The following is a 20,183-nucleotide window of genomic DNA, read 5'->3' as shown; positions in this document are numbered from 1 at the left end:
TGTTTGAAATTATAATCTTGCCCCCCCCTTACACACACACATTGCTCATTCTTGCCTGGAGCTCAGCACTCACATTACTATTTGTTACTGTCTCTCTTATCACAGGGCTCTTACAATAAATCCTAAAGGTAAACCCCTGTCTATTTAACCAGCCTCCATAAAACCCTGTGTGTGTGTCAGTGAACGCATTATGTTTATATATATACAGTATGTGCGTGGCAGGTTTATGATACAGCTTTATCCGAGCCTTTTTAGTTTTTATAGTTAACTTTCTCCACACTAACTTTGGAGGGTTGCCATTTTTGACATTTTTTTAAATTTTAGATTATGTACGTTTTTGGGGGAGGAGTAAATGATCCCTGACAAGTTGAAAACTACTGCTGGCGTTTTTTAACTGACAAAAACCAAATGCTAAGTGGATTAAGAGCTTGTTATCGTGAACGAGGACGGAGCTGATGGGCAGAATTAAAACATTTTGAAGATTCCGCTCAGATTCAGCTTCCTCGTGAAGTCAGGTCATAGAATAAAGTGCATCCTTGCTCTCGCACTTCTAAAAGCTGTCTGATTGCAGCGTGTCCTACAGGAATATCTAAGATTTATGCTCAGCTGCTGCCCAAGGTGAGGAAGTATTAACTATATAGACTGTTGACTGTCAGTCAGAGTGAAACACAGGCTTTCCTGCAGAGGGAGGAGGTGAAGAAAGTGCAAGAGAGGAAGACGGAAGGAAGAATAGATACAGGAAAAGAGAATGGAAAAAAAAGAGGATAAGCCTCATCTCCATTACATCCCATTATCTTCCCTTTAGCAGGAGGTCCCACCAGGACAGACACACACAGGTTAGTGCGCAGCTATCCTTGTTAGGACATTGCATTGTATTTCCCCACAACATGAGTAATACCTGAACCACACACACACACACACACAAACATACACACACTTATCCTCACACAAGTACAGTCTCCGTTCTGTGGTGTCACTGCCACTGGATGGGCAGTCGGACATTAAGATTGATGGGCTCCTTTCTAATTTCAAGGGAGATACCAGGGGCGTTTAGGGCACACATACTCTCTCTACCTCTGTTGCAAGCACTCTTCGACTTTCCTCCAGCGGCTCCATTACCTTAATGGCTATCCAGCTCTGAGGGGAACGGGGGGGAGACAGTGAGAGGCAGGAAGAAGAGAGGTACTTCTTTGCCATGTTAAGAGAGGACATGCAAGGTCAGTCCTAATCATGTTATTTCATGATCATTTGGTCTCCTTTAGCGAGTGTAATGGGGCCTATCAGCCCTTCAGGTCGTCCATGTACGTGCCTGACAAGTTGTACATGGAGCCAACATGACAATCACAGTGGTCTCCGTCCTCATGTAGCCAGGGTGAGTGAGTATGTGAGACTAATCATGAGACTCAGAATTTCCCCGCGGTTGGTTCAACTCGATGGTTTCGAATTGCTTGTGACCCCTTAATAAATAACCATGTGCAGCTACCATTTCAATTTACTCTACTTCTGACTCTGGAATCTATTAACGATGTCACATTACACTATACGGTAAGTGAACATAAATATACAGTTTTATTTCAAAAGGTGACATCGGTGGTTACCAACCTATTTGATTAACGACTTTTAAAGGAGAAGCAATCTCTACTTGTGACCTGTCATCTATATTGACAATTTGAAATTTGTGTGTATTTGCTTAATACAAATATGTGGTTCTTTGTATATTTTTTGAAAACAAATCACAAGTATAAACTTTAAAATATGGTGATTAATAAGCCAGTGACAGATGCAGAAATACCTCCTGGTGTGTACAAATCTCTGATTGGGATATACTGACAAAGTGCATAAAAAAGCTGTTCATTAGCTCTTCTGGTTTGCATTTTGTCATCCCCAAAATGCCATTTCAGCAGTCATGCCACAAAATGCATCGAGAGTGCTGCAGATTTATGTGCTCGCAAAGCCACACGCTCTCTAAACTGAAAAAAAATGCCAGTCTGGACTATAAAAAACTTGAGATAAAAACATCAGTCAGGAATCTTTGATGTGCCGGGGACATTTCGGAGCAGATCTCTCTTTTCCACGGGCGGCCGTTTGTTCTACAGGAAGTTCATTACTGTCCTATCAGCTACATAGCAGATCAATAGTGTGTCTGTCTGTTGCAGAGAGCGGCAGATAGAGGGGGTACTTCAACTGTCACACCACTCGGAGCTGGGGGGGAATAGAGGGATGAGGGCTGGGGTGATGGACGGACGAATGACAGGAGGGGGAGGGGGATTTGCTTTCGTGATCAGAGCTTTGACATCTGTAAATTTAATTAAAGCTGCGTGTGTATGTGTGTGTGTGTGTGTGTGTGTGTGTGTCTGTAGTTTTTTTTTATGATGGTGTGCGTTCCCCTTTCTGGTTGCCTGAGGGCACAGTGTTGCCTGTGTCGATGGTTTGTCCTTCATCAGTCTGCCCAAGGTTGACTAATTAGGACTGTGTGGCACATGCACGTTTCCTCCTTTACTCTGTACGTCACATGTGCACAGTTTTTTTAATAAAAATTTGCTGCATATATACGATTTTTTTATGATACAATGTGTAATGATAACACTCTCTCTTGATTACAGCTTGTCATAATCCCAGCTGGACCATTTATCTATAATAAAAACCTGCTGGCCATAGTCAGAGCCTGGCCTGTTATCTAGTATTTGGTAGTAGAAGTGAAGATTTGAAGTTTGAACTGAGTCCAAAGCAGCAATTTGTAAAGTCTCTACGTAGGAGTGACAGAAAATTATTTTCTGCCAGCGTGAGTCATGCCAAGGTCCCTCTGTGAGGTCCCTAAGTGGACAAGTCTAATAGAGTGAACACGCACTCACATATAACTCTCATATCGGTAATTTTTCAAGTGAAAGGAAAAGAGGCTCTCTCGTGGCTAATGGTTTAAATAATCTATAAAAGTCTATTACAGTCATCATGAAAGTTGGAAACATGCAAATAGGGCTTGCTCTCACGCTGGGACTAAGTAAGGTGACACACAGTCGTAGTCCTGACCATCATCACGGTTCTTTCATGGGTTTGAGACTCTGCATGACAACCACAGACTGTATGTAGGCATTGTTTGAGTCTAGCGTGTTGACTTCTTTTCAGTTCGTATGTGACACATGGTAGAAAGTCCGCAGGAGCACAGCTTTGCCATTATGACCTGCTCTCGACACCTAGTGTATGGAAATCATCGAGGTCGGTTGCGTAATCCCTATTCAACATCATACCTCTGGTGACAGTTTTCCCCACGGGGGCAGAGGTACGACGTTTTTCATGACTTTCCTGCTTTGATGGGCTGCTTGAAAGAAACTTCAAGCTCCAAGTAACTGCGTAGAAAATGTATGAAATTCTTCTTTGCAGTTGCAGAGTTGGTGGCAAGAGTGTTCCACCTCCTGAAACAATCCACCTCAGTGGCCAACAGTGGGAAAAGAGCAAGGGTTTAAAGATGGAAAACAGAAGTTGGCTTTTTGGATACAACTTAACTGTGTGTTTAGTATCGTTACTATGACGCCCACCACTGGTATACTATTATCCTTCTCATATACTGGATAGAAAGATACATGATGTGTCTCCCCTGTCTTCCCATGATCCAAAAATGTTGACAAAATGTTGCACGCTGCCATCTTACACCGTGGACGTCATTTTGTCTGCATAGCGTGATCGTGAGATCTGCCTGTGGTAGCAAGGCATTTGTTTTACCGATCATGAGTCAGTCTCAGCTGTCAATCATGACATTTCATCCATTTTTTTTTGTTGTCCATGTCCCATCAGCAAACATGGGGGTGAAAGGGTTTATGATCTATACTGCAAATAGCCACCAGAGGGCAATCAAGACACTTCGCTTTTGGGATGCACTTCAGGACATTTTGCAGTGAAATCACTGACTTTGTAAGGACCAGTAGTCCTCATGGGAACAAAACGTCATTTCTGAGGTCCTGGTTAAGGCTAGGGACAAGGTTGGTTAGACTGTCCACAATGAATGGAAGTCAATGCAATGTCCTAATAAGGTTAGTGCAAACCTGTGTGTGTGTGTGTGTGTGTGTGTGTGTGTGCGAGAGAGAGAGAGAGAGCTAGCTTATGTGCCCTGTTCAGACACTAATGCAAATAGCCACCTCAAGGGCAAAATACAGTAGGAGGGCAGGGATATGTCATCACTGATAAAAGGCCTGTGCACGCATGCACACGCACACACATACACACACACACACATGCAAACACACATTATTGCTGATGCCACCCAGCAGCCAAGAGTCCAAATTAATTACAGCCATCCCATGTGAGAACAGAGCGGCTGGCACAGGCCTTGACTGCTGCTCCTCCCCTCCACTCAACTGTTCCCCTCTCTTCTCTCTCTCCTGGCTAACAATTCACTTCTACACCGAGCGTTGAACACACTTTTAATCAGCACATCTCTGCTGCTCTTTGCGAAAATGACAGATCTTCAGAGCTACTCCCAGTTTTAGACTGTCACCTCCCACGAAGGGTGCAGACACAAACCCTTTGATGTTCATTACGTTGAGGATTTGATTGTCAACTCTCATCCTTTCTTTCTCCATTTCTGCAGCCAGCCATTGTGACAACTATGACACATGTTCACACATATCTAATACCAGTGGGCACAGAAAGACAGTAATGGTGATTCTTAATTTACTTCGGAGTGGATTTAAAATCTCCTGGGGTTGTTTGAGCATGTTGCAAATAAGAGACTCTCATTTCATGGAGAATGATCTGCATTCTTAGGTTTAGTGTTAGTGACACAATATATATAAATATCAATGAATATTAAAGGGAGACTGCACATTTTGAAAGAATTCTTTATTTTACAAATGAAATGTTAAATTTATTACCTGTAAAATGCAACAGAAGTCTTCCACGTTCCACCGTTATGTTTCTACAGTAGCCTGGGGTGGATAAACCAAACACTGGCTATGGAGACGACCTCTGACACCATTACTAAAATATTTGATGGTTTCGGTATTACTTGATAAAGGTTTGAAGATCAAGGTTTGTTTTAACACAAAATAAATCTGAAGTAACTTGAAATATAACAGGTTAATTTAATGGGAATTCTAGAATTTTTCAACCTGGGCCCTATATTTATAAATGTGGGTGTTTAAAATGTCAACATGTGTCATGTGCCAGATTCTTCGGAAAGAACAAGAATCACAATTTCAACCTTTTATTGGTGAAAAAAAAAAGCACTTTTAGTTGACACTTTGTGGACTGTCGCAGTTGCCCCATAGGATTACATTGCAGCCACTGTCGCTATGTAGCAGCTGCCAACAGAGGAGATCTACAGGACCAATTCCAAAAACACCATTCATGTACACATCAACATTTATAAAGTTAGGGCCCTGGTTGAAAAATACTGGACTCCAACATTTGATCAGAACTGCGATCTTTCCTCAACATTTTACTATGTAAAATCAACCAAAGTGCTTTTCTTGAATACGTCTAACCTTAGGGGTCAGTAGAAACCCCAGAATCGGAAGTAACTTTTTACACATGTATTCCAAACATTTGTTTACAATACATCTGGTTGAAAAGAGAAATGACTCTAGAAAACTAACTATTGTCAATTAAATAAAAGCTTGTATACAGTAATTCTTTTTATGCCTTAGTTTATTGAACAGGAAAAACATAGTTATTAGGGACAGGCAATGCAACACGTGTATTTAGGGTCTAATTTAAACGATTTTGCAGCCAACATGCCTTATTAGGCATTTAAATTAGGAATTTAGTTAAAGCAATAACGTTTTCAAGACCCCTTCCATTCTCAAATCTTGTTCTTGTCAGGACTTCAGACTTGTAAAAAATAATCCAGTCTGGCTTGTCCCGTCGAGAGTGTTTGTCCTGTAAATTTTGTTACCTTGTGAAGGGTACGTTAGGCCAACACGAGAGCTCACATATCCACACGGGCAGCCACTGCTGAGTGGAAACAGCCCTCCAGCTTTACACAATGCAGCAGCTGAGATCCCTGCTGCTCACTCCAACGCTGAGAGGCAACACAACACCACTGGAATCGGAATGACTGTTAGATCTCAGTTTCAGTTCACTCGCTCTGAGAGTTATGACGGACAAAAGAACGATAAGTCCAACCGTGTTGAAATGTGTCAAATGTGACTTTTATTCTGATAATTTTATTTCCACCCCCAAAAAACCCTCTGACAATGACTACTCATTTAATTTAGCATGTTCTTGTATAAATAATTTGTTCATAAGATATTCCAAACATAATGCAGCCAGGTTACGTTCCCACTTGCATGTGGGTAGTTTTATATTACTGCTCACCATCTGTTACAGCCACTTATCTCACTTTGACTCCTACTTATTTATCTGATTCCTGTAACAAGCAATAAAACCAGGTTCTCCATCAGGTCTGCTCACCCTTGTGTGTATCTCCACTAATTACAGATGCAGACCTATTACTGCATTCTCAGGAGATGAATCTTCATTCACTTCAGCAGAGATGCAAATTATGCCAAGTCGGCTCAGTTCTGCTGGGGAGTGCAGCAATTTCTCCAGTATTTGCACACTGTGAACAGAGTGTTGTCATTTAGCAGTGTTCAAAAGGTTATTTGTGTGCGTCTGTGTGCGTGTGTGTGTGTGTTCACTCCAGTTCAAATTAATTCAAGCATTCCTCTTTTAGCTGCTTGCAAATGATGCCTCTGCCAGAAAACTGTTTCCCCCTTCAAAAAGTGCAGTTCTGGTAATCAGGTGAGCTAAAACATTCATTCTCATTTCTCATTATCCTCAGGCTTAAATAAAATGTTCAGTGTTTCAGGGAATATGCTGATTTGCTTTATTGCTGAGAGCTAGATGAGAGGATTGATACCACTCTCGTTGATTTACCAGTGGCTGTGTATGAAGATGGACGAGTCATCTCCACCTCCTCCCATTGTACAAAAGTGAAGCCAAAATATCCTGGATACGGGCGACGTCCTTTGTTCGGAATCAAGGTCCATCAAGTACCTGCCAATTGTGCGAAGTGTGAGTCAATGTCAACTGTCAATCATTCCAACTTTCCCTGTTGTCGTAGCATCAAATAATCAATCAAGCTGCACCAAATTTCACACACACATTGATTTTAGTCCCCAAATATGTCAGCTTTTTTTTCAGTCAGGATCAATGAATTATTCCTTGGGAAATTTGTGAAAATGTTGATAAATATCCTTTCCCACTAATTAAAGAAAGGGGAAAAGAAATCCCAAATCCTGATTGGTACCAAGATTTAATTAGTTTTTCCCTTACCCATATCGCATCTCTCCTCCATTTTTCCAAAAAATCATTTAGTTGTTTTTCTGTTACCGTGCTCGCAAACAAACCAGTTATACTGCAACCAGCCACCAGGGGGCAATCAAGATGTTGTAGCTTCAATTGTAGGGAGCTAGCATGCGGTCCATCTAGTTTTGATAAGCTCATTGTTTTCTCCGTTTTCCAGTTCTTAAAAGCTAAACTAACTAACATATTAAAGTTGAACTAGTTCTTGTAAAGATCAACCCACAGCAGCCGACAGCCTTGAATAAGAGTAAAAGTAATATTCTGCTCATTGTATCACAGTGTGTAATATCCCCAACATGTCCCTCAAATGATTCTGTTATCAGTTGTGACAACTTAAAATGTTCAGTTATCCTTCACATTCACTTAAATCAGCAGTGTGAGCATAGGGCACACAACATACTGCTCATAAACATTAGGGGGCGGTGTTGTATTTACCAAACCAGAATGTTTAGGCTGGAGGAAATGAAGAAGTAACCACAGAAAGAAAACTCTTGTTGAAGTTGCCTGTCTAGGAAATAAATAAAATATCTTCCCTGTGTGCTTTTGCTGCTGTTGCCCTTATTAATTCATAGTTGGGTGGTGGTCCGACCCCCAGTGCTCCTGGTCTTCCTTCTCTACTCAACCAACCACCATCACCGACTTAATGTGGAGTTGGGATTTTAGAGGCATGCACACTTGTTCCCCTGTGAGTCTGTTTGAGCTACATTTACTCAAACACTTCTTCTCTCTATCTGAACCACAAAGGCCAGCACGTAGGCATCACTTGGTGCAAACATAATCATAAAGATGAATCTCTAAAATGTATTGTTTTCCCTTCTAGAGTTTGTGAACCACCTATCTTTCTGAAATTTCTCCCACAAAACTGATCATTATTTGAAACAACGGCAGATATTTTAACGACACCTCTTAACATCTGAACAAATGATTGCAAGTATCTTTCCTAGCAGATGTCCGATCTCACGTATTCATGAATGTGTCTAATCTTCAGAGGCCTGCTGCTCCTTCCTCACTGTCAGTAATGTTATGCTAATCCTGTTGGAAAAGAGGTAGGCTACGATGAGCTTGTGTGTGTGTGCATGTGCGCCTCCATATTGACACTGCAACACGTATGTTTGTGATGAGAGAGACGGCAAACAAGTGGATCTGAGTTGGTATAAACAGTCTCTTCAGTAACGTTGTGACACTGTTTCCCTCCACATTTTTCATGAATACATTTCTGGGATGGTTCCACTTTTTACTGCTTTGTGACTGAAGGACATGCATGTAGATGCAGTGATTAAAAGTTAGAAAAACAAAACATAAAACAAGCTACTGAGTTTTGAACTGCCGGTAACACTAGAGAGTTTACAGAACTTTAGAAAACTAGTTAAATAAAATTGGGATATCAAGTCAAAGTAACTGTTTATTTGCTTTTCTCTAAAAAAAAATATGGTTCTTTATTTGAAAGCAGTGGCCAAAAAAAGCCATATTCTACCAGAGTTAGTGCAAAGATGATGTATGAGAGTGCTCTGAGTAACTCAAAATTATAAGTACATGATGGGAAGTCTGCTGGTATGCTATATGTTTTTGAAAACTTAATTAAAAGAGTTGAGGGAACTCTCAATTATTCAACTCGTCCTTTAAAAATAAATTGGTATGAGAATTAAAACTTTAAGACTTAATTATATTAAGTAAATGCAGCAAAAAAAGGAGTAAATTCTACTACATGTCTGTGTTATAGTGATAAGGATAACATTTTAAATGTTATATGTATTTTATTATTCTAACATTCTAATCCCAAAATTTCTGTCTGATAATTAAATTATGAAAACACCTTTTTATGTCAAATCAAATCTGAAATATCAAAGCCCTTTATTGACTTGTGGCTTTACCTGCAATGATCTTATACTATTAAAGAGATACCTATGTGTCAGAACATTATTTTATCACCCAGTCCTATTGAAAGGTTTAGGATCATATCTGTTACTAAATCTAGGATTATTCTAAAGCATATCTGAGAGAGCCTCCTTTTATTTAATGTGGTCATTTAAGAATGTGAATAACCAGCCGAGTGAATCCAGCTCTGAGATGCCAGACTCCCTTTGCATGTCGGCCAGTTCTCATTTAAAGCCTTGTGGAGAATCCACAATTATAAAGGAGATCAACTGGACTTGAATTTTTAGAATCATGTGATGTTTTTATGGATGAAAGTCAAAATACACATTTATTGTTTACTGTCACACATTTCGTGAAGTCATCTCATTAAGACTTTTTTATTCAGTCAATCACCCGCCTCCAGCTCATCCAAAGCAGTCAGGCTTTTGTATCTAATTACAGGATACAGCAGGATTACTACACCCACAGCTGCCTTTCATCACTGTTAAATTTTTTTAGAAATTATATAAAAATGTACATCTTTGCTGAAGACATTGAAGGCACTGGATATTCTCTCACTTTTTAACGCCCCTCAGATGAGCAACATCTTTTAAAATCCTATTTTAAACACATTGTAAACCCTTTTTGGGGACGTGTAGGTCAGTGGGTGGACTGGGATTGTCAACATGCTGTAGTCAGAGAGGAGCTTTTGACTATAAAAGGGGCCCCATCTGGGCCCTCATGGAGACTTGTTCTCTCTTTGAAATTGGAAGAACTACAAAGCACTTACTAAGAAACTTAGTGGAGGGATGTGGTATTTGTCAGGGAAGAAGCCATTAAAGCCATTAAACTTTGGAGCGGGTCTGCATTAGGGGATTACTACGTAAGTGAAAATCCGTAATTTTCACTTACTTAAACATTAGCGTTTTTTTAACGTTTTCATTGATTTGAGGATAATTTATGGATCTTGATGGGAAAAAAAACAGGCTTGTTTTTAGGGGACCGATGAGTGTGCACAATTTGGTGAAGATCCAAATAAAAATCTTGATCTATGTAGTTTCGTATGGCGACTACTGGGCCTTGGTGGAGGTATGAACTATACAAACTACAATTCTAGTTCTACTAGGTCAAATGTTTAGTAAAGCACTCTGTTGAAGTCTAGCTGCTTAAATTTACCAGCTAGAAAACTACCTTGTATGCCTTATTGCTGACTGCAGGTTAGCTGCTAGTTAGCTGCTAGTTTGATAAGCAGGTCTAGCAAACAAAAACAAAAAAATCTAGACCAAGTTCAAGACCAGCTGATTTTAAACATTCATGCTGAATACTATATTTTTGAATAATTATTTCTATCAAATAATGTACACCTACCTGAATGTCTGTTCAGGTTACTTCAGGTAGCAGTATTTCATCAATACCACATTTATTCAGTTATTATGATGTAAGGCAAAAAAGTACAAAGTAATCGAGATACGTTACTCAGTTTGGGTAATTAACAAGATATTTTACACCTGACATTTAAGGGAGTGTTGTGAAATATATATTTTAAAGCAACCCTCCCAACAGTGTTTGTAAGACACTTGGCTCTGGCAGTGGCTGGCTCTGAATCCATCTCCATTTGCCTGATGGCCCTTGATGAGATTGAAAACTATTTGTTTTTATCATGTGCACGCAGAAGCACTTGTTTACTGTCACCACTGCTGCAAGCCAGCATCTGAAGTCTCAAAGCAAGCCAAGCTGTTGTTTGGACATCGCTTCACTGCTCAGAAAACTGAGGAAAAAAAAAAAAAAATCAGTGTATCATCAATCCTGCTGCAATCTGATTGTGACAGAATAATGACAAATGATTTTAATACTTTCCTGTGTAAAAGTGATGAAAGATCTCTTATCCAGTCGTAACTGACAAGGATACTAATCTCTTGTTCCTTTGAAATAAAAAACAACAAGTGAAAGGAATTTGAAAGTTGCCTATTTGTTGTCACTTCCAATTAAGCAATATCAATACGAGTATCACGCCCTCTTTTTGACCTATTTTGTTGGGTTGTTTGTAGAATGTAGTGCAGGTGTTCATTGTTTCTGTGCAGGAGCCTCCTGATAATAGAGACTGAAATGTGCTTTACTTGGACACCACTAAACAAGTTACTGTATTGAAAGACAAAGTGCTGTAATCTCCTTTGGGGTTACTGAGAGCCTTTAATTATTCATAGATTAATAGACTGTAAAAATGTGTGTGTCCCTAGATGGCCACTTTATGTCCTATAACTCTACCAAGCTATTTTTCTTCAGCTGTGCACTGGAAAACGGTTCCCTGAAGAGAGTGGATATTTTCATCAGCAGGACTTATTCACTCTCCCCGTTAATGTTTGTCAAACATTTACCTAAAGATTTATGATCGAGCATTCATATTGACATTGGCAGTGGACTGAAGAGGGAGATCTGAAACAAACTTGCGAGAAACCTTAAGAGGTAAGAAGAAAGTTCGGTGCAGAGAAGATGTAAGAAACAAGCAGGAGCCGAACAAACTGACCGAGCGGATTGTGAGCACTGTAACGATATACTCAAGGGAGGCAGCAATAATTGGACACAGGTAAAACATATCAGGGCGGTGTAGACACATGGTGTTCAAACGGAATGTGTGAGCTTGTGGTGAAGACGTGGGAAGTCATGCTTTGGCATTCAAGTGGTAATGTCGTTAGAACACTGATGCCAGGCAACATGGCCGCAGAAGCTAACAATTTAGCAAGCTAGCAGGCATGTAAACACAATCCAAAGGCCAGATAAAGGAAAAGATGAGACTGTTACTGGAATATCAATATCAATCATATTCATACATGCTGCACAGGACACTTCACAGGACACGTCATTGATCTTCTCTCCTAACTGTCGACAAGAACATGGATAATAGTATTTCCTGAAAAGCACAAAACTACCTAGATAATGTGGAATGTTCATGGTCAACAGTAAACAACACTGACTGCTGCAAAAAGACGACATGTGAAAAGACCTCAAGTAGACACTGCTCACATAGACTGATTACTGTTATATCCCACTTAGTGCTCCTGTCATTCCAAACAAATGACACTAAATATTGCAGAATTAAAAGCTTAGAAGTGTATATAAAAACATATGTACACTGAAGAATACTTTGAGAAGAAATGCACGTTTTCCTCATGCAGATGTTATAGTTCGGAGCATCTTGTCATCATTACAGGCATCATAATGTTATGCCGGCTAATGCAGAATTCCATGATGCATACTAATGCACTGCATCGTCACGCGGCCTGGAGCCGGCTCTTAAAGCAAACAACAGGTGCTGATGAGCAAATAACAGCTTACTGTGATGAATTAGGGACCATGTTTGAGGACCTGTGGATTTCACCATAATAACACATTTTTAAAAAAGGAACAGGAATATGTGGAGTTGCCAGCTTCTATTTTACTTTTAGACATTTCTGTAGCGTCACTATCCAAACCCCATGTAGAGTTTCTATATGGGGTAGGAAGGGATTGTTTCTGAAGCAGTCAGATAGTTCCTTATTCTATTCCCCCGGCTGGACTTTGTGTATCCTGAATTCTTAGCAGGACTCAGTCATTTCTCGATCTTTATGATACCTGTAGCAGGAGCTCCAAGGAGACAGCATGCATCTTCTTTTTTTTTCTCTGCGACCAAAATGAAATCCAATTATCTTCTTTGAGCTCTCTCCTCTGGCACATCACTAAGCTGCTCAGACAAGCATTCATGTTGCTCGTTTCCTCTCCAATATGTTTTTTTCTCCCTCTCACAACTTTCACACACCCACACACACCCACACATATAAAATACATGTCTCCAGACCCTGGGGATGTGACCAACAGACTTGACTGATCAAATCACTGCTACTCCAAGGAAGGGTGTTATCAGTTTCAGTGCAAAGGGGAAGGAAATTTTGGAAATGATGATGCGATTTTGTTTTTGCATTTGCCTTCACAGCATGTCCATGTTGTAACCGCAATATGTTTCATGTTGCGTCTTTTACTGCCCATGCTTACCGTCTGCATTCATCTTCCTCAGTTCCCCCAAATCCACCAACCTTTTCCCGTGTTCAACATTTTAACTAAGTTCGAAAACAGATGGAGAAGTTAACAACTGCTAAGCTAATGTGATAGATTTGTATATACAGCTTGAGTAATGCCACATTTAGCCAATGTAAATTATTTTATGACTCATCACGGGGAATATGAGCTTTCAGGAACCTCTGTTGTCATGCAGAACACATGATTCACCCATTGTGTCTATTGTATACAAAAGAGAAAGCATCCAAATAAACGGCTGGACCATCAACTAAACATCTGGACAAACTTAAAGCCATCATGTTTGTATTCTAAGACTCCAACTTTCCCTCTAGTGCTACCAGCAGTTTAACATTTCGAGCTTTTAGTGAAATGTGTCTATTAATATTGGATGAACAGTGACATTTGGTGCAGATATCCATGGTGCCCAAAGGATTGATCTGATTGGCACACAGGAACCTCTGACTTCCTCTCCGGCATTGCAAATGTCACTTTACCAAATATCTCAACATCTCCCCGATAGATTGACTTTTACATGCATGTCTGTCACACACACAGGTGAATCTCATTTTCATTTTACAGTCAAAAGAAAGCGGTTGGCAGTGAGGACAAGCCCGAATTACGATTGGCACGGATTTTCATCGTTGAAACCTGCTGAATGAAGAGAATGGACAAAGTGCAGACACGGATGTGGCCTTACTGCACTTGGACACATTGACATTTGTTAAATGTTTGTGGTAGGCTATCTAGCTGTTGCATTCACTGTACCTAAATAACAAATTAAGATTTCCCTCGATAGCTGCTTTCAGACATGCACTGAACTCCGGATAATCTCCTGACATTTTCTGGAGTGGCTGTATGTCAGAACGTAAATGTCAGAGACAGTTGCTGTGGACATTCTCTGGAGCTTCTCCTGCCAGACCTCTAGCGATAAGGGCCGATGTCGGTGCTTTAAACAAAAACGCGATCTCTGCAGCAGTAATTATACGTTACGTCCTGCCTCCTGCATGCTGCGCCCCCTTTCGTCTGAATGCTCCAGAGAAATCTGTGCTGTTGTGAACACATCTGACTGGAGAGTCTCCTGCTGGGTTCTTAATGTGTGACAGCCAAACCCATTACGCGGACATCCTCTAGAGATCATGTCAGAAAATGTTCTAATTGACAATGTTTGTGTAATTACTCTCACTAACAGCAGAGTGAGACATAAGTTCCACACTGCAGGTTTAAGTTGGTAACCTGTTAACTTTTCATCTAGCACCATCATTGGGTTAATTTGTAACTTTTTATACGATACTAACACATTTATTGACAATCTCATCAGTCTCAGCTGTACTTTGTGTTGTACATTTGGTTGGTTATAGATATGGATTCCCTATTAGGAGGCCTGTGCCCAATTTTTACCCACACAAAATAATACTCAATTATTTGTAAAGGGAGTTCATTCAGGGATTTAACACGTGGGAGATTTTTGACAGAGTCCATCTTTCAATAGACCATGAAGGTGCTGCATCTCCGCTCACTGACTCGTCTCTTTTCACAGAGAGCAGAAAGGCCCCAGCAGTACACTGCCCACACAGGACAGGTTACATAATACACTCTGCATAATCTGACTTCAAGGGGCAATGTGCAAGAATTGGCCAATTCTGATTTGGAATAGGGGCCAGCATATTACCAGAAAGATGTGGTAAGGGAGTTGCACTCTGTGGTCCCTCCTAGACCCACCGGTACCCCTGTGCCTTAAGCTGTGACCCAATTCAGGGGCTGCATCCGTCTGAGGCTTTATCTGAAGACTGGTAGCTTCACGGCAGTACAACTATAGGCTGTGCTGTTTCGAAGGGCCTTTCAAATGTGACTGACAAAAGCATCCTTCCATACCGAAGCAACGGAGGATCCAAGCAATGGATTCCTCTTTCGACAACCTATCCAAGAATTCATTGTGCGACAGTGACTAAGCTAATGACCTAGCCACCGAGCAGCAGTACAGGACTCACAGTAGCTAATGATCGAAAAGGCCAGACAAGTTTTTGATGCAAAGATCAAATTCTGTGTAGACTCATTTCAGTTCCTCTGACATGACATAAAAATGTATTATGTTGTTATTTCTTTACAATCTGACGATTACATTTTTTTTAGAATATTTCCAACTGAAAAGCTTCCTCAGTATATTCATTTACTCAGTGTAGTCAGCAGAAACACTGAATATTTTTTTCAGAAAACTCATATTTGATTTATTTTTATTTTTTCAGAAACTAGCATGCACTTTGTATTTTTCAACAATTCTACCTCCTCTGCACGTCGGCCCCAGCTCAGAGCGAAGAGCTGAATGTCAACAGGTCGCACTGCACGCCTACCCCGCTTCTGAAATGTAAAGCCTCATATTGATCTCCTGAGATGCTACAGGGAATTAAATGTTTTATGGTCTCATGATGATATTCACATTTCTTTTTCCCACCAAAACTATCTGTGCTGCTGAAAAAGTAATGTGAGGTTAAAACTGTGAGTGAGGCACAGCTGAAGTGCACAGCCGGCGGGAGGAGAATAAAATAACACATCAGGAAGTTACCATTTCCTTTTTTTAATGTGAGTTTTTTAATGCTTCAGTATTAGTTTACTTTCAGCCCTTTTTAACTCTGCTTCTGAAATAGCAATTATCATAAACTTTTTTTTTTTCTGATTAAATAAACAACAAATATGTAGACACTGATGTAGACAAAGTTTTGCCCTCAGCGCTGACTGAAAGCTGGGCTATAGGTAAGTGCCCCTGGGTCTGTAAGATATTTAGGGGCCGCAAAACCCCAATATTCATTGCGTATTAATCTTGAATTTGTTTTTACCACAAAAACACAGTGTTAGAATTAAATGATAAGGAACTGAAGGCAGAATCTGCATTATTTCATGTTACTTCTTGTGTAGTAAAGGGGTCCCCAGTCAAATGGAGATCACATGCATATATTTGTTTGATTCACCAAATGACAGCTCCTTAATAAGGGCCTGTTTCTGCCCCGCAGCATGCTCGCAGGTAAAATTCGACATTTCACACCCTTTGTTTTACATTAACATAACTTACTATAAGTTAAGGAATAATTATTGATTTGAATAAGTCCCTGTTTTCATAGTGGAACAAGTTTAGGTGGTCTTTGGTGCATATTGTGTAACTTTTACCATGCATTAGGAAGCGTTGTGTCATGTTGCATTCTCTCATTTTATGCCTGTCATTTACTGAATAAAGGCAAAATGTGAAAAACAATAATGTCACTGGGAAAAGAGAAGACACATCTACACGTTACATTGTAGCCCATGTGAGACTTGTTTGTCATACATATGCCCTGTTGTTATTATGGGCTGTGTCTGCCTGTACTTGACACTGATTGGTTTGTAGATGTGTTGAATGTCAGTGTGTTGTCAAGTCAGCTATTGTATTGTAAACTTTTTTTAATTAAGTGCATGAAATAAATAGTCGTCTCGCAAAAATGAATGAACCGGTTCATTTAGTTGATTTTGTTGCCTCTGTAATATCACTATGGCTTTACTAGCAGCAAAATAAACATCTGAGGTGAAGCCTGCAATCATGCGTCTTTTTCTTCTTCTATTGTTTACTTCTCAACTTCCTGCAATTGGTCTGAAAGTCTGAACCAATCAATGGTTCAGTTTGATCCAGACCGACACGACTTCTTTTGGTTGGACAAAATTTTGGTCCTTTGGTCTGAGGCACCTTCCACACCTTATTATGTTATTTCGGCTCAGGTTGGTGTGATAGCGCTCGTTTCAATGTCCCTCAAAGATTCCACTTCATGTTCTTACATAGTGTTACTTTCACATGTCTGTGTGGTTAAGAGGATAAACTATTAATTATTATTAAGATTGCTACCTGAACAACGTGAGGCTACAAAAAGGAGTACAATGAGATAAATGAGGCAAATTTGAGGGTTTTATAAACATGACAAACTGAAGAATATGTCATTTTATGCAGATGAGCTAATGCCTTGGGGACAACGTCCACCACTTCTCATATATCTGTCTGGCGAAACCGAATCCTGTGTGGCCTGAGACCAAGAAGAGGACACAGCGTCTCTGTAATTTCAACTGCCTTCTCACTTCCACACTGGTTTGTCTTCCTCTCACTCTTCCTTTGCGTCTCTATTTGTGTCTGTCTCTTCTTTCCCCCCGGTCTGTTGAAATGCAAACCTGGAAAAGTCTGTGAAAGCTTGTATCTATTTGTGTGTTTGCAGGTTGCTTGTCTGCGCGTATGAGGACGCTGAAGTTGCCAACTCGACAAAAGAGGAAAACTTCAAAAAGCATCTTCCAGCAAGCTGTGAGAGCTATTGTGTGTGAGAGAAAGCTCCTCCACCGCCGCTGCTGCTGCTGTCAACACCGCAGACTTCAACAGAAACACAGCGGGAGCGCAGAGAGGAGGAACTTTAATTGGACACAGTCTGAGATTTTCAATTTGCATAGAAACATGTTTAGACAGGTACACGCCTATACACACAATGACACATCTGTATTCAAGCAAACGCCGACACACACACTGGATGTTGTCACTTTATTCCTCAGTCCTCGTGTTATCTGATTACAGCCGACGTACAGATGAAATATATTCACTTCAACAAACTTTCTGAAGGTTTCTGTTGTCTAACATTTTAAGTGGAGCATTTGATTTTCTTCTCAAAGTGAACCTTTTCAAGTCATTGCGATAAATTCTCCAGCAGCTGCATGTGTAAGCGGCAACGTGTCACAAATGTCTTTTCGCTCGAAATAATGATGCACAGCTTGAGAGTTTGGGGAAATTACAGCTGCGGTTTTTAATCTAATTTATACAACCCAAATTTAATTGTAGTCTCAGGACGCAGAATTGAAGAGTTGAACGTGGACTTTGACGGGAGAAGACGGGAAATAGCTCAAGAGGGGGATGAAATCCAAAGGCCAGAAGAAAGAAATGACAGACGTACCTCTGGATATAACACACTGAGCCAAAAGCAGGCAGATAAAACATTCAGGAGGGGGCCGTGCCGTCTGACAGTCAGTGACAGTCGCTGGCAGCTCAGAAGACCAGTGTGTGTCCTTCACTCTGTGTGGAGGCTGAGCACAGACTGATCCAATTTCAGTCCCTCTGCTCCGAGACCTCTCAACAGTTGAGGATGTTCATCATTTTTATTTCGCCAGCACTTTTCTTAGGACAGTAACAAAGTGTTTCACAAGGGAGGAAACGAACACAATAAATAACGATGGTATGATATAAGCAAAGCGCTATGAAAGCACAGCAAGAAACAACAAAAGAAAACAAATAAAAGCTCATTATATAAAATCAACTCTAGAAAGGAGTGTGAAAAAATGACTGTGTTCAATGGATGACACTTTAGGGGGCGCTGTTGCTCAGTAAAAAGCTGCATGTGCCTCTGTACACGCAAGTTTTTTTTAATGCAGGTAAACCATCTAGAAAAGGGGATTGTCTCCTTTCCCATTGCGTGACAACATGTCGCCACCTTGCCAGTGTCGCCGTTGCACGTTGTTCCTAAGAGGTAAAAAACTATATGTATACAAACGTTCATGCCTAATCACGCGCAACCGCCCCGGGAGTTCAATGTGTGTCATAACATCAGTCGGGGAAAAGGTGCAGTGCCAGCATCTAGACTGCCAGAATAAAGAAGAAGAAATGAATGGGTTCACCGGGGATTCACTCTCTCATCAGTGTGAAGAGTCATTTAACTCAGGAGAGAATAACGATTAAAGTCCCATTGCAGACACAAAGCAGATGTTACTGTGTTTTTTGAACAGTGGAAAATAGGCTACAGTGTTGCTTCAGTTCACTGTTTATATGTGGACTTATCAATGTTGGATGACCAAGTGTCAGTTGTTTGTTGTGTGTGTAATATTGTTTGGGTCAGATGACTGTATTGTGACATCAATACACAAATCAATCCAGTCAATAAACACCACCCTGGCTGATGCATGTTTGACTTCCATCACTCTTCCTGTTCACGAGGCAGCGCTCAGACAGTTCAAACTCACTCACCTGAGAGAAACACACTGTAAACAAAGGGAAACACCCACACACAGTCCAGCTGCTGGAGGTGTCTCTCCTGAGCTTTTAATATTCTCGATAAATGTTTGTTTTTTCTGATACACACATTTATTTGCACTTCCTTTATACTGTATTCATGTGAATAAAAAAAAAACGGTTTAATTAAACAGAAACAAGTTGACTGTGGAAAAGACCTTGACTGTAAAGTGCTGCGTCGGTCATCTAATTGTTTTTTTTTTGTCTCTTGCAGATGGTGGATATGAGAAAAGGTGTTGAAACAGAAAGAAGTAGCACAATTATTAGTCATATTTTCTTCTGTGGTTGAACATGAACCCTTTGACCTGTTCTCAAAAATGATTTTAAATTAACACCAGGAACAAAGCACAGGGTTTTTCCATCTCCTTTTTAACTCTGGCTGCTAACAGTGAAAGCAGGTGACCTTTGATAGAGACGGAACTCACACACACACACAGGTTTGCGCAGCTGGCATTATTAGGACTTTGCATTGGACTTCCATTAACTGTGGATTGATGAAACAATGCCTTATCCCCAACCTTAACCATAGCTAATTCTAACCCTAACCTTAACCTTACCACAATTCACATCTTAACACTAACCTTAACCAGAACCTGTGAAATTAGGTTTTGCCCTAGGGCCGAGCTGTGGTCCCCATAGGGTCTACTGGTCCTGACGAGGTCCGTGTTTGTACCATAGACTGTATATAAAGAGGTTTAAACTAGAAAGGGGTTCATACATAAAGACAGGAAGCAGTGATGAATTACCGTCATTACATTTTTACACACTATACTCTTTTATTATTGTCATCATTCAATTTCTTAATGATGTTATGTATTAATCTAAATACAAATATTCCTCACTCCCAATGACAACTTGATAAACAGACCGAGAGATGCAGCACAAATCAGTACGTGAATATAAATAACTCGTACAATAATGTGAC

The 20,183-nt window shown here is 40.3% G+C and overlaps 1 long non-coding RNA gene across 1 annotated transcript; it reads right to left on the bottom strand.

Moving 5' to 3' along the window:
• Positions 1-317: 317 nt before the first annotated feature.
• On the bottom strand, positions 318-19,838 carry LOC117778265. The gene is made up of 2 exons (XR_004616763.1): positions 19,799-19,838; positions 318-898 (listed from the first exon to the last, which is right to left on the bottom strand). It is a non-coding gene; the product is annotated as an uncharacterized LOC117778265 (long non-coding RNA).
• Between the last annotated feature and the right edge of the window lie 345 nt (positions 19,839-20,183).

Source organism: Hippoglossus hippoglossus, chromosome 17 (assembly GCF_009819705.1).
Source record: "Hippoglossus hippoglossus isolate fHipHip1 chromosome 17, fHipHip1.pri, whole genome shotgun sequence".
Classification (NCBI taxonomy): Eukaryota; Metazoa; Chordata; class Actinopteri; order Pleuronectiformes; family Pleuronectidae; genus Hippoglossus; species Hippoglossus hippoglossus.
This window is presented reverse-complemented; position numbering and strand designations above follow the sequence as displayed.